The 25,112-nt window shown below is 39.5% G+C and overlaps 1 long non-coding RNA gene across 1 annotated transcript in view; it reads left to right on the forward strand.

The window, feature by feature from the left end:
- The first annotated feature begins 342 nt into the window (after positions 1 to 342).
- LOC134355243 (uncharacterized) overlaps positions 343 to 25,112 on the forward strand; it is a 96,818-nt gene continuing 72,048 nt past the window's right edge. Inside the window, exons 1-3 of the long non-coding RNA XR_010019998.1 lie at positions 343 to 418; positions 671 to 803; positions 2,442 to 2,563. This is a non-coding gene — a long non-coding RNA (uncharacterized LOC134355243). The remainder of the gene's footprint in view (positions 419 to 670; positions 804 to 2,441; positions 2,564 to 25,112) is intronic.

Genomic DNA, 25,112 nt, shown 5'->3' on the forward strand with positions numbered 1-25,112 from the left:
TGCCTAGATCTAATCACTTTATCTGGCAAATAAACCCTGTGCGGATCTGCTACCCAACTAATGTTTTTTTTGGTATCGAGTTACACTCATTCGTTGTGGCAGGCGACAACTGGTCGTAATTGTTTCACTTTGATTAGATATTTTTGCAAACATCTCTGGTGCCGCGTAGACCCCAGAGCGGAACAGTGTTGCATTAAAAAAATTGTTGAAAGGGTGGGGGGGTGGGTTGGGTGGGGGCTCCGGGAAGAACCTTTTACCCGAGGCTTGGAGCTGTAGTCAGCCCCCGCATCGTCCACCCCCATTCTCCACACCCCTCCCCCTCACAGAAAGCAACCTCGATACCAGAGGTAGAGAAACACATCGATACCGCGTCTCGACCCCGCAGGAGAGTGCCTTTGAACCTCCATTGAAAAAAAAGGTAAGCGGTGTCTTCAGAGGGGGGAGTTAAAAAGAGTGGTGTCAATAGCAACACGGAGTTTCATCTTCCGTTATTTTTTTTTAAACCGCTGCTGTTCAGCGGTGCACTAAGATTTTCCGCCAGTCATCTATTTTCATCTGTTGTCAAGTGTGTGAAGGCGCAAATTATGTGGACTCATTTAAATTACAGTGTTCTTTTTTTTTTGTTTACCGATTAAGTAACATAGTCAACGTTATTTTTTTTTCTGCAAAGGGTCCTGTTAAATGGGAGCCACAATCCCGAACCGCTGTGGATCATTGCAAAACAAGAGGACCTGACAAAAGGCTGCTCAGTATGCACGAATATGTCGCGAGAATGAGTGAAATGCAGCAGGATTATGCTGTGGGTACGTTCACTTCGAATGAAATGTGAATAAAAATCTACTCGTAATGGCTAATCGAATTATTGAAGGGTAATTGCAATGCTATTTTGACTAGATGCAACGTGGGAATCAATGAACAAAGGTATTTAGCATATGATGTGTCTTGGCTGATGCTGGGAGATATTTCAGTGTTCGCACGATGTAACACAGGGTTTGTGTGCTCTGGTTGACAGTGCCCTGCACAGTCATTTTTAGGAATACCATAGCCTGGGGGAGGGGGTGGGGTATGAATATGCACCCAGAGGCATCGGTCTCATAGGAAATGGTGCTAGTAAGTAGTTCGCCTGGTTCAGATTCGATTCACAAGAGCTTTTGTTGCGCTGAGCATCAGTGTCGCTCCTGCGTGCGTCTCTTAGGATTGAGCTGTCCGTGGTGCTGAAACCATTGACTCTTCCAGGGTAAGATTTGTCTGTACTTTGTTGAATATATTGACTAGCCATTGCAATTTGGATGAAAGCTTTAAACATTTTTTTTTTCGGTAGCTGGTATCTTGGATAGTCGAGTACATGCGCATTTCATAATTTGATTGTCGTATTACTACGAGCCGTGGTAGATGCTGTTGGTCTCTTTCCTATGATCATCTGGCATAAGAAAGGAATTGTACACATATCTTCATATCAGGGAAACCTGCGCAATAAATTGATTCTTTTTATTTAATGCACTGATATAATTGTTATTATAAATATTAAGCCGAGAGTGCTATGACTGGTGTAATGGGCGCAACCAAGGTAACAGCACGTTGGCGGAGTTGAAGGTCTCGCCTCGCATTTAGAGAGGGGAAAACTGTACTAATTTTGGAAACTATGAACAACAATACTTAAGATAAAACATTTTTCAAATCAGTTGTTTGGAATTTCAACCAAGAACACACCAGTATTCGTAGTGTTGTGGAGGCAGCTGCCTCTAGCCGATTATGAAATTCGGCATTCAAGATAAGCCCCTTACTGTTGGTTTTTTTTTGTCAATCTCATCCGCCATGGAGATTTCGGGATACTGGGTAGTATTCAGTAAAACCCATAAGCAGTCTTATTACAATACTTGAAGAATGAAGTAACCACACAGGGGGAAAAACATCTTCTGGCTCTCTTTTTCCTGGGGTCCAACCCTTTCATTGGGGAGAAAAAGGAAATACGAAGCTCCGGATGCACTGATCACCATTCAACAAACAACATCTGAGGAATTACATTAAAGCAGAATTGTAGTCTTTTCTTCTTTGCCTTTATGGGAATGTAGTTAAGGGATTATATGTGAAGGCCTGCAATGGTGTCTTCGCCTCAGTTCATCGTGCTTCCCTCTGCCCTTACCTATCGATGTGGACAACCGCTCTGGTAGATTCATTTTTTTTTCACAAATGACTATTGGATCGTTATTTTTCCACAGTTGTTTAGTAAAGATTATCTTTGAATATTTCACATTGATATTCCGTCATCAACCTGTAATACTTACCTTTCCTCTCACACACAATCTTTCCCACTCACTGTTGTTCCTCCTATGCCTAAATTATTTAAAAAGAAATGCATAACTGGATGAAGGCGTTCATAACAAACAAATTAATTAATGTTTTCCTTCCTTTGAACTTCCACATCCCCACACCCTTCCCAGGAACTTAACTTTTGGGCGTATTCCGATTAAATGATCAAGGGAATGTTAACAGTTCAGAATGAAATGTGGAGAATGGAAGAATACTGCACGACATTCCGTAAACGCTCTGCTGCTTTGGGCAGGTGAGTTGGCGTCCTGAGCGTTACATTTTAGGATCTGTCCTTTCTGAGAGGCTATAATTTCAAATGGTGTACTTTTGGGAACAGAAATCAAATGGTCACAAAATACGCACAAAACCATGTACTTCAAAATGCATTTTATTCATTTCCCTTTGCAGAGTGGCATTGCTGGGACCTCGCCTTGAGGGGACGACTACTCAGATTCATTCTTTGGAACCCGTCTTTGTTGATGATAGGTGTGGAATTTTTATTTGGCATTGGCTAGATGTTGCTAGATTTATTCAGACTCTCTTCGGTGACGGGTATTCTTGGGTGTATAATACGGATTACGTTGTTATTGCTTAAGAATACGCGTAGTCGAGGAGAGTACACTCTACGGCACTTCAATGGACTAAAACCAAATGCACAGTTTTACATAAAGAAATTGAGGGTTTCTGATGTCCGACAACAGCTCTTCATAAGAAATGGTAACGTGAGCACGAGACGCGCGCCGGTGCTATTATTCGAGTCGCGTTTCTATTATTTAAGATATTTGCATTGCATATCAACAATAGGACCCCGCCTCCTAACCTTTGGAGCGATCTGTTGGAGAAGGAACCAACTCCAACGCTTTGTGTCATTTGCTAAGGATACCAACTGTAAGTGCGACCATGCGACACCAGCTAAATGAATAGGGGAAGAAATCAACTTTCAAATACTTACGCCGGTTCGATTTTTTTAGAGCATGTAGGTTGGGGGACGAATAGGAATGACTACTGCAGAGCGTAATGTGGCGTTACCACCGTGTCTTGAAAGAACTGTGCTTTCTTTTATGTTCGTGTTCAATAGATTTATTTCTATGGGATGTATGTTTCATGTGGTTGTAGCATCAATTTGCTATTGAGGCGTTGCTACAGAACCAATCAGACAAGCAATATGTGAATATGGGGACCAAGTAGTAATTCTTAGGCTTGTCCTATAGTTCTGTATCATGAAGAAATAAAACTTCAGAATACAGATTGACACTAGCAACAGCAAGTTGCTGTTTTCTCAGCTTCCGAGTGATTTTAAAAGTAAATTTACAGTAACGTGGCAATGTGTTTTCTTCTATTTGAAGTATCAGTGGAATTAATGCAGGTTCATACCCCAAGCTTTACTTAAACTAAGCATCTGTTTCACCTATTTCTTTTAAACGGCCAAGAGGAACTATTTTCCAGACTGGATTTCGGGCGAATCACTCAATTAAAGCCACTTCTTGACAAGATGTTCGTGTTGTTCCATTATCAGTGGGCAAAACAACGGCAATCTAATACATATCCTAAAGGGATTACATGGTTGCACCGTCTCTGAGCCCGGCCCTAGCCGCTCCTTCCCATGTGCCTGCTCAGCTAATTTGCTCCCAATCACCCTGGAACCCCCTCCATCTCCACTTTCGCCATGCTAGGGTTAATAAATGGGATTGTTAAGAGGTTCACATTTACACCGCAGTTTGCAATCGCTTCTTGTATATTCCACTCAAAGAAACATTGTAGCTTTATTCACAATACTGCCGGTTTATCAATATGGCATTGGACATACTAGCTCTGCGTTACATGTTTTGCGGAGTTACTTTTCTCCCCCTTTTATATTCTGGCCGGATCGTGAGTGTATTGTAGGTGCCGAATCAAGTGGGCCGCTGTTGAAAGCAAAATGGCTTCCGATAATAGCCGGGAAGTAATTGATGTAATACTTTTATTTCTCCATAATGAGACCTCATCAACCAGAAAGAGCAATTTCGTTCTTTCGCCCTGTAATAAGAATACAATAATCCCCCATATATTTTACCATGTATACACCAGAAACTCGTAGCTAATCACTGCTCATATTTTATTAAAGGGAGATTAAGTTGGCGTAGTGCTGATAACTACAGAATGCACAGGAGATTGCATGGCACAGTGACAGATTGTTTCCAAACTAACTGATTCAAATCTTTTAGTTTTCCATGTCCTTGCTTTGTATAGATCGGTTCGGCGCTTTTTGATGATGGCGTTTTTTAAACTATAAATATTTTCTAGGAAATGCGTATCAAAGTGACACCCTCTTGCTACATTTTATTATGTAGAAAACATGTTGCGCCAAATACGGGTTTCAGTAGAGATGTTAAAAGTAGTATATAGCGTAAGATTAATTAGTGGTATGTGTTTTTTTCCTGGTGATACATACTTTGCTGTGTGCCACACCCAAAAGTAACATATCACCGCGGAAGCAGAGCGAAACTACACGTTATACTGCCTTCTTCATATCCAAATCTAAACCTTGAGCAGCTTACATCGGGGATAGGCCTGGCAACAGTTGTGAGTGGAAACAATTGATATTCACATGCAATTGCCTTGTGTTGTTTGTTTTGAATGCACAAAATAGTATTAATTACAGGTCTATAATAGCTAAAAGTGTTTAACTAATTAAAATAATGTCCCGCTAATACCTACTATTGATCGTGCAATGCATTTCAATCTGGGGCACTCAGATGTTGAAACGGTGACACTAAATCAAGCTATTATTTCAATGAAGGAACGTTGGATTTACTGGATACTTGATATAAAACAAGTATCTTAATAATTCTAAGTAAATTGATACCAGTAACTGCAAAATGGCTTTCGAAAACGACAATGGACGTCTCGTTCGCCATTCCAAACAGGAGATAAGTTACACAAACTTATTTTTTCGCAAGATATATTTCGGAAATAACCACGTGCTTCCACACATACCGAGGTGAAAGGTCGCATCATGTATTTGTTTTCAATAATTACATGAGTTTTGTTAAAATGTAGTGCTTACCCAGTGCCCCTAAACTCCAATGTGTTTCATGGTGATCTATCAACCCCACTTAACTGAGCTCCTGTCCTGACCAATAATTTACTAAGTGACATAGGTGGCAGCATTGCCTCCAATTTATTTCAGTATGCATAATATACATTTGTAAAGCACTATAGGATATTGACATTAAAAATGAACAAAAAAAAGTAAGTTTTAGAAAACGTAATTTAACTTTTCGTAGACTGTGCAATACGGAAGTTTAGAATATTGGGACATATATATTTCCCCAGATGAGCGCAGATGCGCTTCGAAAATAATTTGCGATTATAATTTTGGAACATATAAGAAAATTGCTCGTTAGTATTAGCAATTACTCTCATTCCCTCTCTCGCACCCTCTATCTATGCAATTATTTGGGGAACTGATCTCACGCACAGTTCCATTGTAACTTGAAAATGGTGAAATACATTATCCTTGACCATGACAATGCTGTCAGAAACAAATAAAGCAAAAGATTGGCCTGCACACAAATATATCGTTTACTAGTATTATCCCACGGCAAGTTTCCTTAATTACCGTGACCCTGTTGATCTATGATCTTAACTTTGCACCATGGCGAGAGTTAAATGAAAAAAATCGCCCTTCTTTATACATTCAGACTAATCTCGCAGAAAACACACGCATATTGGTGGTCAGTGAATCACAGGAATCCGGGTTAAAAGTAATGGATTACCAAAATATGGAATGGTGAATAAGTAAGCAAGGACAACCGCAGGTGGCCTCTGCCAACACATTTCTGTTTAAAATCGCGATGACTGAATTGTTATAACTAACTTCAAGTATCTCGACATTGGTGGATAGAACTAAAGATAAATGAAGATTTTATTGAGCTTCGAATTTTACATTAGGAACGCGCTTTTCTGAAGTGACAGTGCCTTTATTTCAATGTCAGAACAAATGTCACCGCTGCCTCCACAAAATGACGATAATGATAATTGTAAAGAATGCATTGCCGAAGAAAGAGAATGATAGTGAAAGCTTTGCCCTTTGAGGGATGCCATAGAATTTCAATAACCGGATATAAATTATGAAATCATTTGCTGTTTGTTCAAAAGAGACAATGAGTTAGGAATTTCCTTACTCTAATTTCGACTTGACATCATTTATATATTGTATATATGACTGCAAATTTCAATGGATTTCGGTACTATATTGTTCAGTAGATCAGAATGAACCAAAGGCCTATCCTAGTTGATAATTTACGTGCATCGCGTCGGTATCACTGTGCTTCCATAAAACAAGATTTTCAACATTCCAAATATACTGTCTTAATTAAATCAAACATGACGATTACATTTCAGGTAACTAATCTAAATTAGATTATAACATAACAATCGTGGCATTCAAAGATACTATTCAAAATGTTGTTGATTGCTTTTATACTTTTCAACTTTATTGAAGATTATAAGCAGCAAATGAAATTTTGCAATATCAATATGATTCCTTCTTGAAGCAAAAACATTGAAATACTAGAGATATGCATAAAATATTTGCTTGACATCATCATATATGAATTTAAAAGAGCAGAACAGAATAAAATTGAAGAGCATCAAATTTCTCATCCATATGCTTGTTACTAAGGAGGTAGTGCTCTAATGTGATTCTATAATACTGATAATACTAATTCTATAATGTCATGATTTTCCTTTTGAATTTGACGTAAACAATGTTTATCATATAGGTAGGAAAAAACAAGGGAAATAAAATATTTTTTTTCTTTAATTTTAATGGTTACTATCCTTTGTAGTATGAAATGCTGTCATTAGATGACTCAGACATTTTCATAGATGCAATCAGATTATTAGGACTCTGCATTTACCTGATACCAATGCATATATTTTTGTGACCGGTAGGAAAATGCAGCTTTCAGTTAAAATGTATAGTGAGGTAATTAATGTAAGAATTAATTAATTAAGGTAATTAATTACAACAGTCACAATAATTTGGGAAAAACTTCCTACAATAAAGGAATCAATATAATTTAATAAGTCAGCATAAAGTTTTTTTTAAATTGCTGAATTTCAATCCAATCTTCTGCCCAAATTATAGATTATTATTTCTTATTTCACAACAATAGTATGATTTTGTAATTAATCATGTAGCTGTTTATTTCTTTTGAAAAAAAATTGGAACTATTAATTGATACAAAACTCTTTCATGTTTGTGCTCAGTTTCCATTATCCCATATGTAATTTACTATTAAGATAGGTGTACTTTGAAATTAAAATAGTGATGAAAACTTTTTAGCAGGTTTTCATTACTCTTCTCACTTTATACTATGTCTAGCATTAAGATACTGGAGAGTCAGAACATATAGATCAGTGAAAAGTATTCACTTCAGAAGAGTTAAAAAATTTTAAAAATCACACATACCTAAAGAGTATGGGATTCCAGGAAAGCCTTATCTTGAGCAGCATAAAATTCCCTCTTTTCCAATTAGGACACTATTTCTGGAAGTACATAAACTAACACAGTTCTTTTAAAATCTGTGAACAGCTGGAGATTTTTTTTATCAAAATGTTAAAAAATAGTATCTTAAAAATGGTTTGATTCTGTGATGGTTCTTTTAAAGATTGAAGTTTTCTAGAGGTTGCAATTGAGTATTTATGATATGTTGAATTATTTGCATCTTTGAATGGATAGGAGTATTTTGAAAGGATCAAGAAGATATTTATAGAATGTAGAATGATTATTCTTACAGCTTTAACATGCTTGCTGCATTACGCGTGTTTAGTATACATGCATATTCAGACATTCAAGACAAAAATAGCATTTCTTGAAATACATCCTTCATAATTGCGGCATGTTCTTCGGATATCTTCATCAAAAAGCTTAACCTATTGCAATGTTGTTTGAACTTGGCAAGCACAACTTTTCCAGAAGTGTAACATTTTTGCTAAGTAGAAGGTCACAGGAATAAAATGATAAGACAACTGATTGTCTGATGAGATTATCTAGATTGATGAAAGGTTATTAGCTGAAAATTAACTCTTTCTCCTCTCTTCCTAGATGCTGATTGGTCTGCTGAGTATTTCAAGCATTGTTAGTTTATCAGTGTTTAATTTGTCACTTAGCTAGGTGACTTTCTTTGAAGCTGTTAGTATGGTCTTTTTAGAAAGTTGATTTACAACGAATTTTCCCAACATCAAAATGCTCACGTATTTTGAAGTTGAGTATAATGCACACTGCAGTTTCAATCATGTCCGACAATGAGAAAATGCCATTTTGATTTGATCATTAGACATTCGCTATATAAAGTGTAAAGAAATAAAGAAGGAGTTTTATCTCAGCAAAATGAATTTATTCTTTGGGTCTATGCAGTGCTGTGATAAATGTTATAGAACATCGTTAGCATAGCACTTAAGATAATTCTTTTACAACACCAGCAATCGATTTTCACTTCTACCACTGTATATAAAGAGTTTGTACATTCTTCCCAGTATTGAGTGGGTTTACATCGGGTGATCCAGTTTCCTCCTGCCTTCCAAAGATGGGTTAGTAGGTTAATGGTCATATGGGTGTAATTGGACAGCATGGTCTCATTGGGTCAGAAGAAACTGTTACTGTGCTGTATAACTAAATGAATGATAAATCTATCCTGTAGATTTACTGAAGTTCAAGAAAACTACCTCTAACAGTTAAAACTTTTTATGTGACATCTACCTGACAATTCTTCCATAAGACCATAAGGCATGATAAAGCAAGTAGCATTCAAAATAAAACACTGTAACACTAAAGTTTTTTTTTTCGCTGCTGAAAAGAGCAGCTGTATACGTTTAGATTCTGCAATTGTAGAATTATAAGTTTGTAAGATGACATCCATAAACATGTCAAAGAGTGAAAAAAAACATTCTTCCAAAAGTTATAATCTTTCTACATTCCTAAATCTATTCCACTCCCAATCACTCTCTTGTAACCTTAGGGTAGCTTCTTAGATTGTAATCCCAATGTATTTTTTTTTTTGAAAATTCCCCATTGGATCTGTTTCTGTTAGTTTCTTTCACATTTCATATCTCTCTTTCCAACACAGTTGAAACTATTTCCTCACACCTGTGAAGCCTTCCAGGTTTTTGTTCATTTGCTCAGTTCCTTTATGTCTGCCTTATTATCTACTGCTGTGACACTCACAGGTTTCATGATCTTCCTTCTGGCCATGGAACAAAACTATATCCAGCACACCAGATTTGTTTTCAGGGTTCATCTCTAATGAATACTCCAAAATATTAGGCCCTACATCTTATACTTAATGTTCCAGAAAGGTATTAAGGGTCTGATTTCTCAGAATCTAGTTTCTTTTATATTATTTCCAAGATACCTTTATAAATGTTGACTTACAATTTTATATTCAGCCCTGTTTTGTTGATGGTTTTTGCACCAAAGAGTTTATGATTCAAAGTGTGTACGTCTCTCATGTATGAGGGTCATGTTCAGATGAGGGCAGAGAATACAAAAGTAAAGAAAAATAGTGTTGGAATAGAAATAGTATCCAGAATATATTGCTCAAAAAGATGTATGGTTGGCAAAATGAAAAAGAACTATGGAAAATGATGAAAATCTGTTTTTACGTTACTGTGACAAAACAGCTAAAGGATGCTGCTTGGATGGTGATGATTTCATGATCCAAAAGTTCTTCTGAAGAATGGGGCAGAAAACTTGTTTCTTGTAATCGTTTTATGAAATGTTACAAGAGCAAAGATGAAAGGAAAAAGTATGGCAAGAGACAAAGGAGAACAGAAAAGTGTAGAACAGGGAAAGAGAAAGACTCAAAGTAGTGTGATCTTCTTATACCCAACTACTGATAACAGAAATTCCATTAATGACTCAAGTAATGTGGCACCTACTACTGAAACCAAGAGGTTTTCAGAAATATACAGAGGCAACTGTAAACACTGAAAGCTTACATGCATGTAGCAGATTATATAAAAATACAGAAGGTTATAGAAAGTTAAATTACAAGAAAATAACAATCCTACAGCCCAATCCAACAAAGTATACTTTAACATTTATGTTATCTAATTAGTAATTGAAAAGAGCATGTTTATGCAAGTCAAATTAGAATTGTAAGAGCTCTTATGGTGGTGTCCATCACTTGTGCATTCAGTGATCCTGGTGTCAGCTATCAATTTTACAAATCTATTTAAGAAAGGTAACAACTTACTTCTTCAAGATACATTCATCGGAATTGTATTAAAAAAGGATGAAATACACAACGTAAACAATGATTAGTTTTTAGTTTTCCTGCTAAGTTTCTTGAACAAAGGCTTCAAACATTATTTCAGTTTGTCCAGACATGAGTGCTGTTGTTATATGTTTTATCTCCGAAAGTCTGTGATGTTTCTTAAAAGTTATGAGGCTTATTTTATTGTGCAAACAGGATCATCAAGTTATAGAAGTACCAAGTTCTCCTTTGATGAATCTATTCACCATAATATTTTTGTCTTCTTTACTGGAATTTTCATAAACTAATTGATCTTCAATTTTATTTTACCAAATTATTGTTCTAAAATTATTTGACAGCATTGTTAGGCAGATGGTTATTGACTAGACTTAAATGTTGAAGGGAATTTTTATAATGCTATTATATTAAATAACTCAAGAAAGGGAATTAACAATAATATCTCTACTGGTTTCTTCTATTGCTGTATGAACAACAAGTGGTGGTGCCAATAGTAAAATCTGCTTGGAGAACCTCATGAGTTTATCAGTAAAAGTAAACACACTCAAAATGTATTGAAGCATTCATCAACTTGGCTGTTTCAGGAACATCCTGAAGGACCTTTGTGTTCAAATATTTGGCACAGTCTCACCAATGTCTTAAGAATGACTGATGAGGGAAATAACAATGTTTCCAGTAGTATGGTAACATTAATTTGTCATGAAATTACAACCAGTTGAATGAAGTAAATTTAAGGCTGAACTAAAGTGCTTCATTTGGGTCTCGTATAACCATGAGTTAGCTTTTTCTTTCCATTGTGATTGAAATCACAAAGTATTATAAATATTTTATACTATTCCTTACCCAGCTCATTAAGATATAGAGTCATAGAGCAATGCAGCACAGAAACAAACTCCTCAGCCCGTACAGACCATGTTGAAGTATAATTCTGTCTATCCCCATCAACTTGCACCAACCATAGCCCACCATAGCCATCCCATTCATTTACCTATCCAAATTGCTCTTAAATGTTGAAATCAAACCTGCATCCGCTAGTTCTGGGTTCGATTTCAACAATATATGGATGAAAGCTGGGCTAATAGTAACAGGGATTGAGTGACCATTTCCAAAACAATGTAAGAAATCAAGATTAGTTAAGAATCAATTAAGAAATCAGTCCTGGCGAAGGGTCTCGGCCTGAAACGTCGACTGTACCTCTTCCTATAGATGCTGCCCGGCCTGCTGCGTTCACCAGCATTTTTATGTGTGTAGTAAGCAATCAAGAAGTTACTTGGCAGATTTATGAGCTACTTCCAGAATTTCCTAATTAAAAATGAATTATGGAAGTGGCTGTAATATGTAGAGACATCAAGATCTCCACCTGAAACTACCTCCTGTTTATTTCAGGGGAATTGATAAACTGGATTTGCAACAATGTTGTACAGTGACAGTAATAGATGTTACTGATTTTAATATTTTCATTTTTTTTAAAGTTCTAGGTTTTTTAGAGATTGTCATCATCAAAGGAACATCGTAAACAGTGTGTTTTGTCTGCAAAACAAGCTATTGCACCTGTAATGTTTATATTTAATCTTAAGGAGATCCTGCATTAAATAATACAATGTAAATATAAAATAATTAACATGAAAGTAATTTAATATTTTTATGCTGTGATCAAAATATACTGTAGTTTGTGAAATTGTAGTTTTAGGTACAGTAAAGTGAACAACATGTTCTTTCCATTTTGCTCTTTGATTTGGGGCCATTGTGACATATATCATATGTCAGTCTTCCACTACTGAGATGTTAATATATCAATGCGTTATGATGTCATTAAGAGTGGATCTGATATCAAACAACTGGTCATTATTCCCAATAGAACTGTAATGTAATGTAACTGTAATGTAGATTACATGGATCCTTTCACATTTCAGACTGTCTTCCAGTTGTGACGTGCCAAGGATACAAATTTAATATAGAAAATGCCTATTTGAATTGTGGCTTATCCTTCAGAATATCTATGCTGTGACAAAAGCAAAGGAAAGATGAGGAAATGTATTTTTCATTGGAATTTTATTGTGCAAGATCAATGCACCAATTATAACACATTACCATTGAATATCCTGGTAGCATTGAGCAACCTACTCCTTCCATCCTTGCCAAGTCTGCATTTATCTGGAGCAGATCTTCATGCAGCATCAATCCCAGCAACACCAGGTCAAATGTGGTCAGCACAAGGCCATTTGACCATAAGTGGCATGCCCTAGCCACAACATTTTCATGGTAGCTGACTTAAATCAAACTTGAGTCATACCGACTGTCAAGATTGTCAAAGAATTGGAGTGCTTGCCTGACCTTCAGTAATATTAATACACAAATGTTATTCACACCATACAAATGTACAATCATTAAAAGCAAAGATTAAATCAGTTTAAGTTAATATAATACAGTCAAAAGAGTGTAACTAACCCATAGGCTAACCTGATGTAGTTTCTGCGTACTAGGAAAACTGCAGGAAGCTGGCATATAATTTCTGAATTCCATGAGGCATAGAACATTGGAATGTAGTCCAGAAATTGCCCTTAGAATATTAGTCAGGAAGTCTGGCCTTCAGTGGGTGCACACTGCTGGCATTTGTCAAGAAAATCTGGGCCAATAATGAATGATAATTTTGTTTTATCTTTATTAACAGAAGCATTTAAATGTAATGGATCTCATTAGCAAAAGCTAAGGATGCTGAATGGAACAGCATTTAGTTGTTTAAGAAGCCTTTTGCTCAATTGCTGTTGCATGTGTAATTCTCAAAACACTGTTAGTCTCCAGAGCTATGCGTATCCTGTAGAGTTCTTAGTTGAATTATTGAAGCAATAATGTAGAGATAGTAAGTGTGGGGTTATTTTCTGTTCTCCAGGAAACTGGAAGTAGGACTATAGTTTCTATCTAAGGGATTAAGTAGCAAAGCAGATTCAAGGTCAACTTTGGGATAAGCAATGATTTGACAAAATGGTTCCATTTTCCTGTTATATTGCCATAAATCTGATTTAACTAAAGTTCAGTTTCCACAGTTCTCTTGGGTAGAAAATCACAAGATTTAAAGTGCTGTAATGCAATAAATTTCTCCTCATTTCAGTCTGAAATGAAAAATCCATTATCCTGAGAATATAGCGCTGGTTCTAGATTTCCTGTGGAAGATGAATCATCCAGAACAGGTTAGATCTGATAAAGATCCCATATCCTGTTCATTGCAAAGCAGCTTGATGGGCTGTGGGTCGAGCATTGAAAGCAACTACAGCTGCAGAATGATTACAGCATGGGGGTTGTAAGCCATCCAGTTTCTACACAGCCTAAGGAAAAGTACTCCATGTAATGCCAACCCCCTGCCTCAGGCCCTAACCAATTGCTGTGTAAATATATGTTTCTCATGTCATCTTCAGTGCTCTTGACCATCACCAATGGGAATCGTTTCTGCCTATCTACAGTATGTTGAATATTCTCTTAATGACTTTATACACCTCTAGCAGAAAGGTAAGTTACTTATCTTTAATTTGCTTTAGTTTAGTGTAATGTTCTAATTATGTGTCTCAGCTCTTTTTAGGGATGCTTTTTTTTGCCTTTGAATAAATTTTTTAAAAATATTTACAATTCTAAACATTTAAATGTCTCAAAATACTAGGGATTAAATACAATATACGGTATTGACAGGTTTACAGCCAGCAGAACTGAGGAATGGGCTTTGCCAGGTGTCAAAGCTCTAGGGAAAGTTCCAAGGCTTAGGCTTTCGAGCAGACTTGCCAGAGTTACTGCTGCCAGTGATGAAGTCTGCAATGATTCAGCCAACACGGTTAGCACTACTCATCTGAACCTGAGAAGACACAGGAGATTCTACGGATGCTGGAAATCTTGAGCAACATGCACAGAATGCTGAAGGAATCAAGGTCAGGCAGCATCTATGGAAGGAAGTAAACGCTTGATGTTTTGGGTCAAGACCCTTTAGGATGGGAAGAGACAGAAGTTACTCCTTTTTCCCAGCATGGAAATAGCTAATATGAGAGGGCATAATTTAAGGTGATTGAAGGAAAGTATAGGGGATGCTAGAGGTAGTTTTTTTTACACAGTGAGTGCCAGAGATAATGTTAAAGGCAGATACATTATGGACATTTAAGAGACTCTCAGACAGGCACATGGATGAGTGAAAAGTGGAGGGCACTGTGGCAGGGAAGCATTAGATTTATCATGAAGTAGGTTAAAAAGTCAGCACGGCCTCATGGGCCCAAGGGCCTGCACTGTGCTGTTCTGTTCAGAATACTCCCCTGCACTATTGCTGCCAGACCTAACAAACCAGATTTCAAAAAAGGGTTGGGGACACCGAGCCAGTAAATACCAAATTGAGTTAGCATAATCTGCCTGAAAATATACCTGTACTTTCCAATAGTCTTCAGTTATTTAGTATTTTAAATTTTTAGTCTTTAGTTTTTAATATATTAATATAGCTTCCCAACAGTATTCAGTTGGTATATTAATATCTTATCATGTCAAAGTGTTCTCCTGATCAACTGTTTTTGAAAGATGGTGAGATTTCGTAACGAAAAAGTGATAAAGCAAATTGCAACATGTATTATATAACAACACGTGGAGGAATTGCTGTTTTTTTTCCATGATTGCTAGAAAACTGCACCCAATATACAGATAATTCAGGCAACACACACAAAATGCTGGAAGAACTTAGCAGGCCAGGTAGCATCTATGGAAAAGAGTATAGTCTACATTTCAGGCCAAGACCCAAGGTGACTTCCTCCAGCATTTTGTGTGTGTTGCTTGGTTTTCCAGCATCTGCAGATTTTCCTTTATTTAACTTGTGATTTAATTTTAATGTTGTAAAATACTACATAAATATTTATATAAAGACTGTTAGGTAGCAGAGAGAATGACAAGAATGGAATACCAGAAGCATCAGTAATCCAATAGATGGGCTTTCAGAAATAAAATTGGAAGTTCTCTATTAGAATTATTCAGCAAGCCAGGCAGCATCTGTAGAAAAGAAGACAAAGTAAATGTTTCAGGCCATTCAGCCAGTGGACTGGCAACAGACATCGTACTAGAAGACTTGCTTCTTATAGTTTCAACATTTAGGTTCAATTTCAAATTTGGTTTCTATCTTTGTGAAATTTGCATATTCTTCCTGTGACCGCATACATAGTTGTTCCAGTTTACTTTCATTTTTGAACAATGTGCAAAAAAAAAAGCCAAACTGATTGAGAAGCTCAGCAATTCGACCAGCATTTATCAGGAGAATGGAATTGTAATGCTTCAGGTTTAATCCCTGCATCAAGACTGAGAGTGGAGAGGGAAGATGGGCACTCTCCTCTTTATACCAGCTGTCTTCCCTGCCCACTATCAGTCCCATTGCAGGATCTCAGCTTGAAATATCAACAATTGAGATGGTATACCAAACACGGATGGTTGATACCTTCCAGGTGCCAGGGTCCGGGATGTTTCTGATTGCATCCACGATACCCTGAAGTGGGAAGGTGAACAGGCAGAGGTTGTGGTACATATTGGTACCAACGACTTAGGTAGAAAAAGGGAGAAGGTCCTGAAAACAGACTACAGGGAGTTAGGAAGGAAGTTGAGAAGCTGGACCTCAAAGGTAGTAATCTCGGAATTATTGCCCGTGCCACGCAACAGTGAGTATAGGAATAGAGTGAGTTGGAGGACAAATGCGTAGCTGAGCGATTGAAGCGGGGGCAAGGATTCAGATTTCTGGGTCATTGGAACCTCTTTAGGCAGGCGTGACTTGTACAAAACGGACAGGCTACACTTGAATCCAAGGGGGATCAATATCCTTGCAGGGAGGTTTGCTAAGGCTATTGGGGAGAGTTTAAACTAGGATTGCTGGGGGTGGGGTAGGAACTGAAGTGAAGAAATGGATGAAGAGGCTGTTGGCTCATAAATAGAGAAAGCTTGGAGACAGTGCAAGAGGAGGATAGGCAGGTGATAGAGAAGGGATGTGCTCAATCAGATGGTTTGAGATGTGTCTATTTTAATGCAACAAGCACCATGAACAAAGTGGAGGAGCTTAGAGCATGGATCAGTACTTGGAGCTATATTGTTGTGGCCATTACAGAGACTTGGATGGCTCAGGGGCAGGAATGGTTACTTATGGTGCCAGGCTTTAGATGTTTTAGAAAGGACAGGGAGGGAGGCAAAGGAAGTGGGTGTGTGGTACTGCTGATCAGAGATAGTATCATGGCTGCAGAAAAGGAGGAAGTCATGGAGGGATTGTCTACTGAGTCTCTGTGGGTGGAAGTTAGAAACAAGAGGGGGGTCAGTAACTCTACTGAGAGTTTTTGTGGACCACCCAATAGTAACAGGGACATCAAGGATCAGATAGGGAGATAGATTCTGGCAAAGCGTAATAATAATAGGGTTATCGTGGTGGGAGATATAATTTCGCAAATATTGATTGGCATCTCCCTAGAGCAAGGGGTTTAGATGGAGTGGAGTTTGTTAGGTGTGTTCAGGAAGGTTTCCTGACACAATATGTAGGTAAGCCTACAAGAGGAAAGGCTGTACTTGATCTGGTATTGGGAAATTTATCTGGTCAGGTGTCAGGTCTCTCAGTGGGACAGCATTATGGAGAAAGTGATCACAACTCTATCTCCTTTACCATTGGAGAGGGATAGGAACAGACAAGTTAGGAAAGTGCTTAATTGGAATAAGGGGAAATATGAAGCTATCGGACAGGAACTTGGAAGCATAAATTGGGAACAGATATTCTCGGGGAAATGTATGACAGAAATGTGGCAAATGTTAAGGGGATATTTTTGTGGAGTTCTGCATAGGTATGTTCCAATGAGATAGGGAAAGGATGACAGAGTACAGAAACCGTGGTGTACAAAGGCTGTTGTAAATCTAGTCAAGAAGAAAAGAAAAGCTTATGAAAGGTACAAAAAACTAGATAATGATAGAGATCTAGAAGATTATAAGGCTGGCAGGAAGGAGCTCAAAAATGAAATTAGGGGAGCCAGAAGGAGCCATGAGAAGGCCTTGGCAGACAGGATTAAGGAAAACCCCAATGCATTCTACAAGTATGTGAAGAGCAAGAAGATAAGATGTGAGAGAATAGGACCAACCAAGTGTGACAGTAGAAAAGTGTGTATGGAACAGGAGGAGATAGCAGAGATACTTAATGAAAACTTTGCTTCAATATTCACTATGGAAAAGGATCTTGGCAATTGCAGGGATGACTTAGAGCAGATTGAAAAGCTTGAGCATATAGACATCAAGAAAGAGGATATGCTGGAGCTTTTGGAAAGCATCAAGTTGGATAAGTGTCCGGAACAGGACGAGATGTACCCCAGGCTACTGTGGGAGGTGAGGGAGGAGATTGCTGAGCCTCTGGCAATGATCTTTGCATCATCAATGGGGACAGGAGAGGTTCCGGAGGATTGGAGGGTTGTGGATGTTGTTCCATTATTCAAGAAAGGGAGTAGAGATAGCCCAGAAAATTATAGACAATGTGTCTTACTTCAGTGGTTGGTACGTTGACGGAAAAGATCCTGAGAGGCAGGATTTATGAACATTTGGAGAGGCATAATAGGATTAAGAATAGTCAGTATAGCTTTGTCAAAGGCAGGTCATGCCTTATGAGCCTGATTGAATTTTTTGAGGATGTAACTAAACATATTGATGAAGGAAGAGCAGTAGATGTAGTGTATCTGGATTTCAGCAAGGCATTTGATAAGGTACTGCATGCAAGGCTTATTGAGAAAGTAAGGAATCGTGGAATCCAAAGGGACATTGCTTTGTGGATCCAGAATTGGCTTGCCCACAGAAGGCAAAGAGTGGCTGTAGACGGGTCATATTTTGCATGGAGGTTGGTGACCAGTGGTGTGCCTTAGGTGTGCCTAATTTCAAGTTCTGGGTCCCTTACTCTTAGTGATTTTTATAAATGAGCTGGATGAGAAAGTGGAGGGATGGGTTAGTAAATTTGCTGATGACACAGAGGTTGGGGGTGTTGTGGATAGTGTGGAGGACTGTCAGAGGTTACAGAGGGGCATCAAAAGGAGGAGAAACTGGGCTGAGAAATGGCAGATGGATTTCATCCCAGACAAGTGTGAGGTGTTTCATTTTGGTACATCAAATATGATGGCAGAATATAGTGTTAATGGTAAGAGTCTCAGCAGTGTGGAGGATCAGAGGGATTTTGGGACCCGAGTCCATAGGACACTCAAAGCTGCTGCCCACATTGACTGTGTGGTTAAGGTGGCATAAGGTGCATTGGCCTTCATCAACCATGGGATTGAGTTTAAGAGCTGAGAGGTAATGTTACAGCTACATAGGCCCTGGTCAGACCCCACTTGGAGTACTGTGCTCTGTTCTGATCACCCCACTACGGAGAAGAATGTGGAAACTACACTTGCTACAAACACTTGTTAGGGTGCATTCTCCAGTTACCCTATAAGGTAACCGTAGCCTTCAGCCAGGAGCAGATGCCATCGGGTGGTTCCCAACCTTCACCGAGTGTTTCGACCCTTAACCACAACACTCTACAGTTGGTGGGCCGGCAGTGGTGGCCAAATCACTGCCCATCTGCTCCTGGCTTCCAGCTTCCCTCCTCTCGCCTACTCCAAATCCAACAAGAGGCTCATTCTGCCTCTTCCCCCATCCTATGAGCTGCTTGTTTTTTGCTCCTTTCGTCCAGGCCCAGATCTGACAACAACCGCCATGCTGATTTGGCTGGGAAACCCCTGCAGCCGATCTCCACAGGGAACAACCATGCCTGCCATCCCTTGTCTTTACACTCCTGCACTAAGGGCTGGTACTTAAAGGCCTTTCTCTCGTGGGCCTCTTCCCATACCTCCTCCCACGGCACAGTCAGCTCAACCAGAATTATTTTCCTGTCTTTGGTTGACCACAGTACAATGTCCGGGCGTAGGGTTGTGTGCACCACATCCGGGAACTGCAACCTTCTTCCCACATCGACCCTCATCTCCCAGGACCTGGCCGTTAGCAGCAGATTGGGCTTTGGTTGTTTGCTTACGAAAGACCTAGCTCCTTCTTTGATGAAGGTGATGGCCTTCCTCAGATCTGTGCCAGCCGTCCTCTTCTTGCATCTCTCTCGCTCTAGTGTGTCAGCAAGAGCCAGAAGCACCTTATCATGGCGCCACCTATACCGTCCTTGAGTTAGAGCTGTTTTACACCCGGACAGTATATGAGCCAGTGTCCCCTTTGGACCACAGAGCTTACAGTTCGGGTCCTCTCTCATCCCCCATGTGTACAGATGTAATGGTGAAGGAAGGGTGTCATACACAGATCGCAAGAGGAAGGAAATACGGAAGGGCTCCAGTCTCCATAACTCTGCCCATGAGATCTTGCGCTTAGGCAGATCCTATTTTGTCCAGGCACCCTGGGACCCTTGTTCCACTGCCTTTGAAATCCACTTCTCTTCCTCACGGATCCGTACTTCTGCCTGTATCATGTCTCGCCTGTTCCTTATGCTTGCGTTTCCCCACTTCTGGAAGTGAACTGAGCCGAGGCCTTGCCACCCGACGCAGGGGTTGCCGATGATATCTTACTGCTTCAGAGAACACACTGCCTCCTCCACAGCTGTGTTGGCTGCCCACTTGCGCCCAGATCTGGTTGTAACACCTGCTTGCTTTACCAAGACATCATTCCTGTCGCCTCACTACAGGAAGGACGTGGAAACCATAGAAAGGGTGCAGAGGAGATTTACAAGGATGTTGCCTGGATTGGGGAGCATGCCTTATGAGAATAGGTTGAGTGAACTTGGCCTTTTCTCCTTGGAGCAACGGAGGATGAGAGGTGACCTGTTAGAGGTGTATAAGATGATGAGAGGCATTGATCGTGTGGATTGTCAGAGGCTTTTTCCCAGGGCTGAAATGGCTAGCACGAGAGGGCACAGTTTTAAGGTGCTTGGAAGTAGGTACAGAGGAGATGTCAAGGGTATGTTTTTTACACAGTGGTTGGTGAGTGCGCGGAATGGGCTGCCGGCAACGGTGGTGGAGGTGGATATGATAGGGTATCTTAAGAGACTCCTGGATAGGTACATGGAGCTTAGAAAAATACAGGGCTATGGGTAACACTAAGTAATTTCTAAAGTAAGTACATGTTCGGCACAGCATTGTGGGCCAAAGGGCCTGTATTGTGCTGTAGGTTTTCTATGTTTCTGATTCCATCCCCACACTCACAGACACCGATTTCCTCCAACAGTTTTCTTTTGCACCAGATTGCAGCATCTATAGACTCTTCTGTTTCCAGAGTTTGTCGGGTTAATGCCCACAGTTATTGCCCCTACTGCTGTGGTATATGGGGGAGCGGTGAGGCAAGTGATAATTAGGATCACAATTAGGATTAGTGTAAATGGGTCAGCATAAACTCAGTGGGCCAAATATCCTGTTTCCAAGCAGTATGACTCTGAATCTGAGTGATAAATAATGTGCCAAGCAACTGAAGCCTGGCTTTTGCTGAGACTGGTAAAATGACACTACTCATCACTGACCTTGGGCAATCCTTAATTTGCAACCTTAGACAGCACCACAAAATCACAGAACTGAACAAGGCCATTCAGCCCATTATGTCAGTGCCATCTGCATGCATGAGCCATTAAGGTAGTCCACCATACCCATTATCTTCCCCAACCCTACGAAGTCATTCCTTTCATTCTTTTTACTTATTTATTTGGCTTTTAATTGCCCCATTTGAATCTGCCTTCAAGGAAGGAAGCAGAAAAGATAAAGATTAGCATTATTTGCCACACGTACATCGAAACATACAATGAAATGCGTTATTTGCACCAAATCAAATCAGTGGGGATGGGCTGGGCAGCCCACAAGTGTTGCCACACTTCTGGTGCTAACATAGCATGCCTGCAACTAGGAAGCTAGAATCAGACAGGACTATTGAGAGTTATAAATTAGCCAGGAGTGAGTCTAAGACTGGGATTAGAAGAGCTAGAAAGGGACATGAGAATGTATTGGCCAGTAGGATTAAGGAAAAACTCAAGGTGGTCTATACGTACATGAAGAACAGGAGATTGACTGGAGTGAGAGTAGGAGCAATCAGGGATGAAAGAAGAAACATGTGCCTGAACTCAGAGGAGGCAAGGGAAGCCCTGAACAATGTGCTTTGCCATCAATTTATTCACCAGTGAGAGGGACATTGATGAATAAAGGGGTCATCATAGAATATGTCGACATTTGGAAAGAAGATATGCTGGAATTATTGAACAGATAAGTCGCTGGGATCGGGTGAGAAGTACCCCAGGTTACTACAGCTGTGAGGGAAAGAAACTGCTGTGCCTTTAGCGATGATCTTTGCTTCTTCACTAGCCACAGAGGTAGTACCAGACGATTAGAGGATAGCAAATGTTATTCCTTTGTTCAAAGAAGGTAATAGGGATAATCCTGGAATTTTAGACCAGTGAGCCTTACATCAGTGGTAGACAAACTATTGGAGAGGATCCGTAGAGACAGGATTTACAAGCATTTGGAAAGCATAGTCTGATTAGGGATAGTCAACATGTTCTGTGATCTATGTTCATTAGGATCCCAGTACTGTACCTCATCCCTTCACAACTAGCTGCCTTAAAATATTTTACTTAGAAACATAGAAACATAGAAAACCTACAGCACAGTGCAGGCCCTTCGGCCCACAAAGCTGTGCCAAACATGTCCCTACCTTAGAACTACCTACGCTTTACCCATAGCCCTCAATTTTTCTAAGCTCCATGTACCTATACAGGAATCTCTTAAAAGACCCCATTGTTTCTGCCTCCACCACTGCCACTGGCAGCCCATTCCACGCACTCACCACTCTCTGCATAATAAACTTAGCCCTGACATCTCCTCTGTACTTAGTTCCAAGCACCTTAAAACTATGCCCTCTCATGCTAGCCATTTCAGCCATGGGGAAAAGCCTCTGACTATCCACATGATCAATGCCTCTCATTATCTTGTACACCTCTATCAGGTCACCTCTCATCCTCCGTCGCTCCAAGGAGAAAAGGCCGAGTTCACTCAACCTATTCTCATAAGGCAGGCTCCCCAATCCAGGCAACATCCTTGTAAATCTCCTCTGCACCCTTTCTATGGTTTCCACGTCCTTCCTGTAAGTGAGGCGACCAGAATTGAGCACAGTACTCCAAGTGGGGTCTGACCAGGGTCCTATATAGCTGCAACATTACCTCAGAACTCTTAAACTCAATTCCACAATTAATGAAGGCCAATGCACCATATGCCTTCTTAACCACAGAGTCAACCTGCGCAGCAGCTTTGAGTGTCCTATGGACTCGGACCCCAAGATCCCTCTGATCCTCCACACTGCCAAGTGTCTTACCATTAATACTATATTCTGCCACTTCATGTCATTTTCTGTTTATGTACCCAGCTCCTTCATTCTATATCCTCTGTAATGGACCCCTGTACTTATGGGAGAAGTTTTTCCATCTTCTCTGTCAAAAGTTTGTTAAATTCTGATATATCTCATCCTCTTCTATTCCAAGGAGAATAACTCCAGTTTCTCCAGTCCGTTAATAAAAGTAAACTCCCTCATTTTCAAAATCACTCAGGTTATTCTCTTCTGTATCCTCACTGAGGGCTTTGCATGTATCTGCAAGCACTGTGCCAAGAACTGAATACAAAACTCCAGACTGAACCATTATTTTATAAAGAATCATGACAACATCTTAGCTGTTGTTCCTGATACCTCTATCACAGGTTTTAATTATTAGGTTCCTGCATAGTAAGGTTTGTAAATTATTCTCTTCTGCAAGATACAGGAGGTATCTTGCAGAGTATCCAAAACTAACCATACCCCACAAAAAGTCAATGACATATGACAGCAAACTGAGTCACACTCAAAAACTCAAACTTGGCCACAACTCTCATGCACATATAGACACGGACAGATTGATGAATTGCCTTGAGAGGATAGTAATTGTGAGAATTAGCTCCTGCCTGAACAAATACCCACTACAAATTGCCTACTGCCGTAACAGATCTACAGCAAACACAATCTCACTAGCTCTCCACTTGGATTTGGAGAACCACAAAACATATGTCAGGTTGCCATTTATCAATTATAGCTTGCAGTCCAAAACTATCATTCCCACACTACTAATCAGCAACCTTCAAAATTTGGGTCTCTGTGCCTCTCCGTGGCAACTGGATTCTCGACTTCCTTGTTGGGAGACCACAGTCAGAGTGGATTGATAATAACATCTCCTCCTCACTGACTATCGACACAGGCACACTTAAGGATCTGTGGTTAGTCCACCTCTACTTTCTCTACGCTTATAACTGTGTGTCTAGGTAGAGCTGAAATACCATCTATAAATTCACTGATGGCCCAGCTGTTGTTGGTGGAATCTCAGATGGTGATGAAGAGACATACAGCAATGAGATAGTTCAGCATGTTGAGTGGTGTCGCAATAACAACTTCACACTCAATGTCAGCAAGACCAGAGAATTCATTGTGGACTTCAGAAAGGGGAAGTTGGGAGAACACACACCAGACCTTATTGAGGATTCAGTGGTAAAAAAGGTGAGCAGCTTTAAGTTTCTGGGCGTTAACCTCACAGAGCCTTTATCCTGGGTCCAACGTACTACTACACACTAATGGACCTACTTCATTAGGAACTTGAGAAGGTTTGGCATGCCACTAAAGACTTCTGAAAATGTCTACAGATGTAAAGTTAAGCATTCTAACTGGTTGCATCACAACCTGGTATGGGAGCTCCAATGCACAGGAATGGAAGTGGCTACCAAGCGTTCTAGATTCGGGCAATTCCATCATGGTCACAACCATCCCCACTATATCGAATATCTTAATATCTTTAAAGCGCAATGCCTCATGAATCCATCATTAAAGACCCTCACCATCCAGGACATGTTTTCTTTGTGTTATTACCATAAGAAACAAGAGCCAGAAGCTCCACAATCAACATTATAAGAACAGCTTTTTCCCCTCTTGTGTCAGATTTCTGAATGGATCATGAACCGTGAACACAATCTTGTTATTCATCTTTTGCACAATTTATTTATTTTTGTAACTTGTAGTAATTTTTATGTCTTGTGCAGTACTACTGTTGCAAAACAAGTTTCACAACATATGTCAATGATAATAAACTGACTCTACTTCTGGTTCTTTTTAAAATGAATGGTTTTAATTATCGGAGGCATAAGTCACTAAGAAATATTCACAAACAGCAGACAATGTTTGTAGAATTTTAAAAACTAAGTAACACAATACTTCACAAGCTTTTATAAGGCCATAGATTGAGAGGGATATGGGCTGACATCTTGATCGGCATGAAAGAGTTGGGCTGAAGGGTCTGCTTCTGTGCAGTGCAACTCAATGACTCCTTGTCACCACTCCAAGCCCACTACCAACATCGAGAGTGCTGATTTACCATAGGGATTGAAACATCAAGTCCTAGTAGCTCTACATACAATGCTCTGGAATTCCAAAACACATTGTAACTTTTTTAAAAAGTTAAATTAACTCACAATGAAAGAGAGTATTTCTTGAAAAGTATAGGTC

The sequence above is a fragment of the Mobula hypostoma genome, chromosome 12, assembly GCF_963921235.1.
Source record: "Mobula hypostoma chromosome 12, sMobHyp1.1, whole genome shotgun sequence".
Lineage (NCBI taxonomy): Eukaryota > Metazoa > Chordata > Chondrichthyes > Myliobatiformes > Myliobatidae > Mobula > Mobula hypostoma.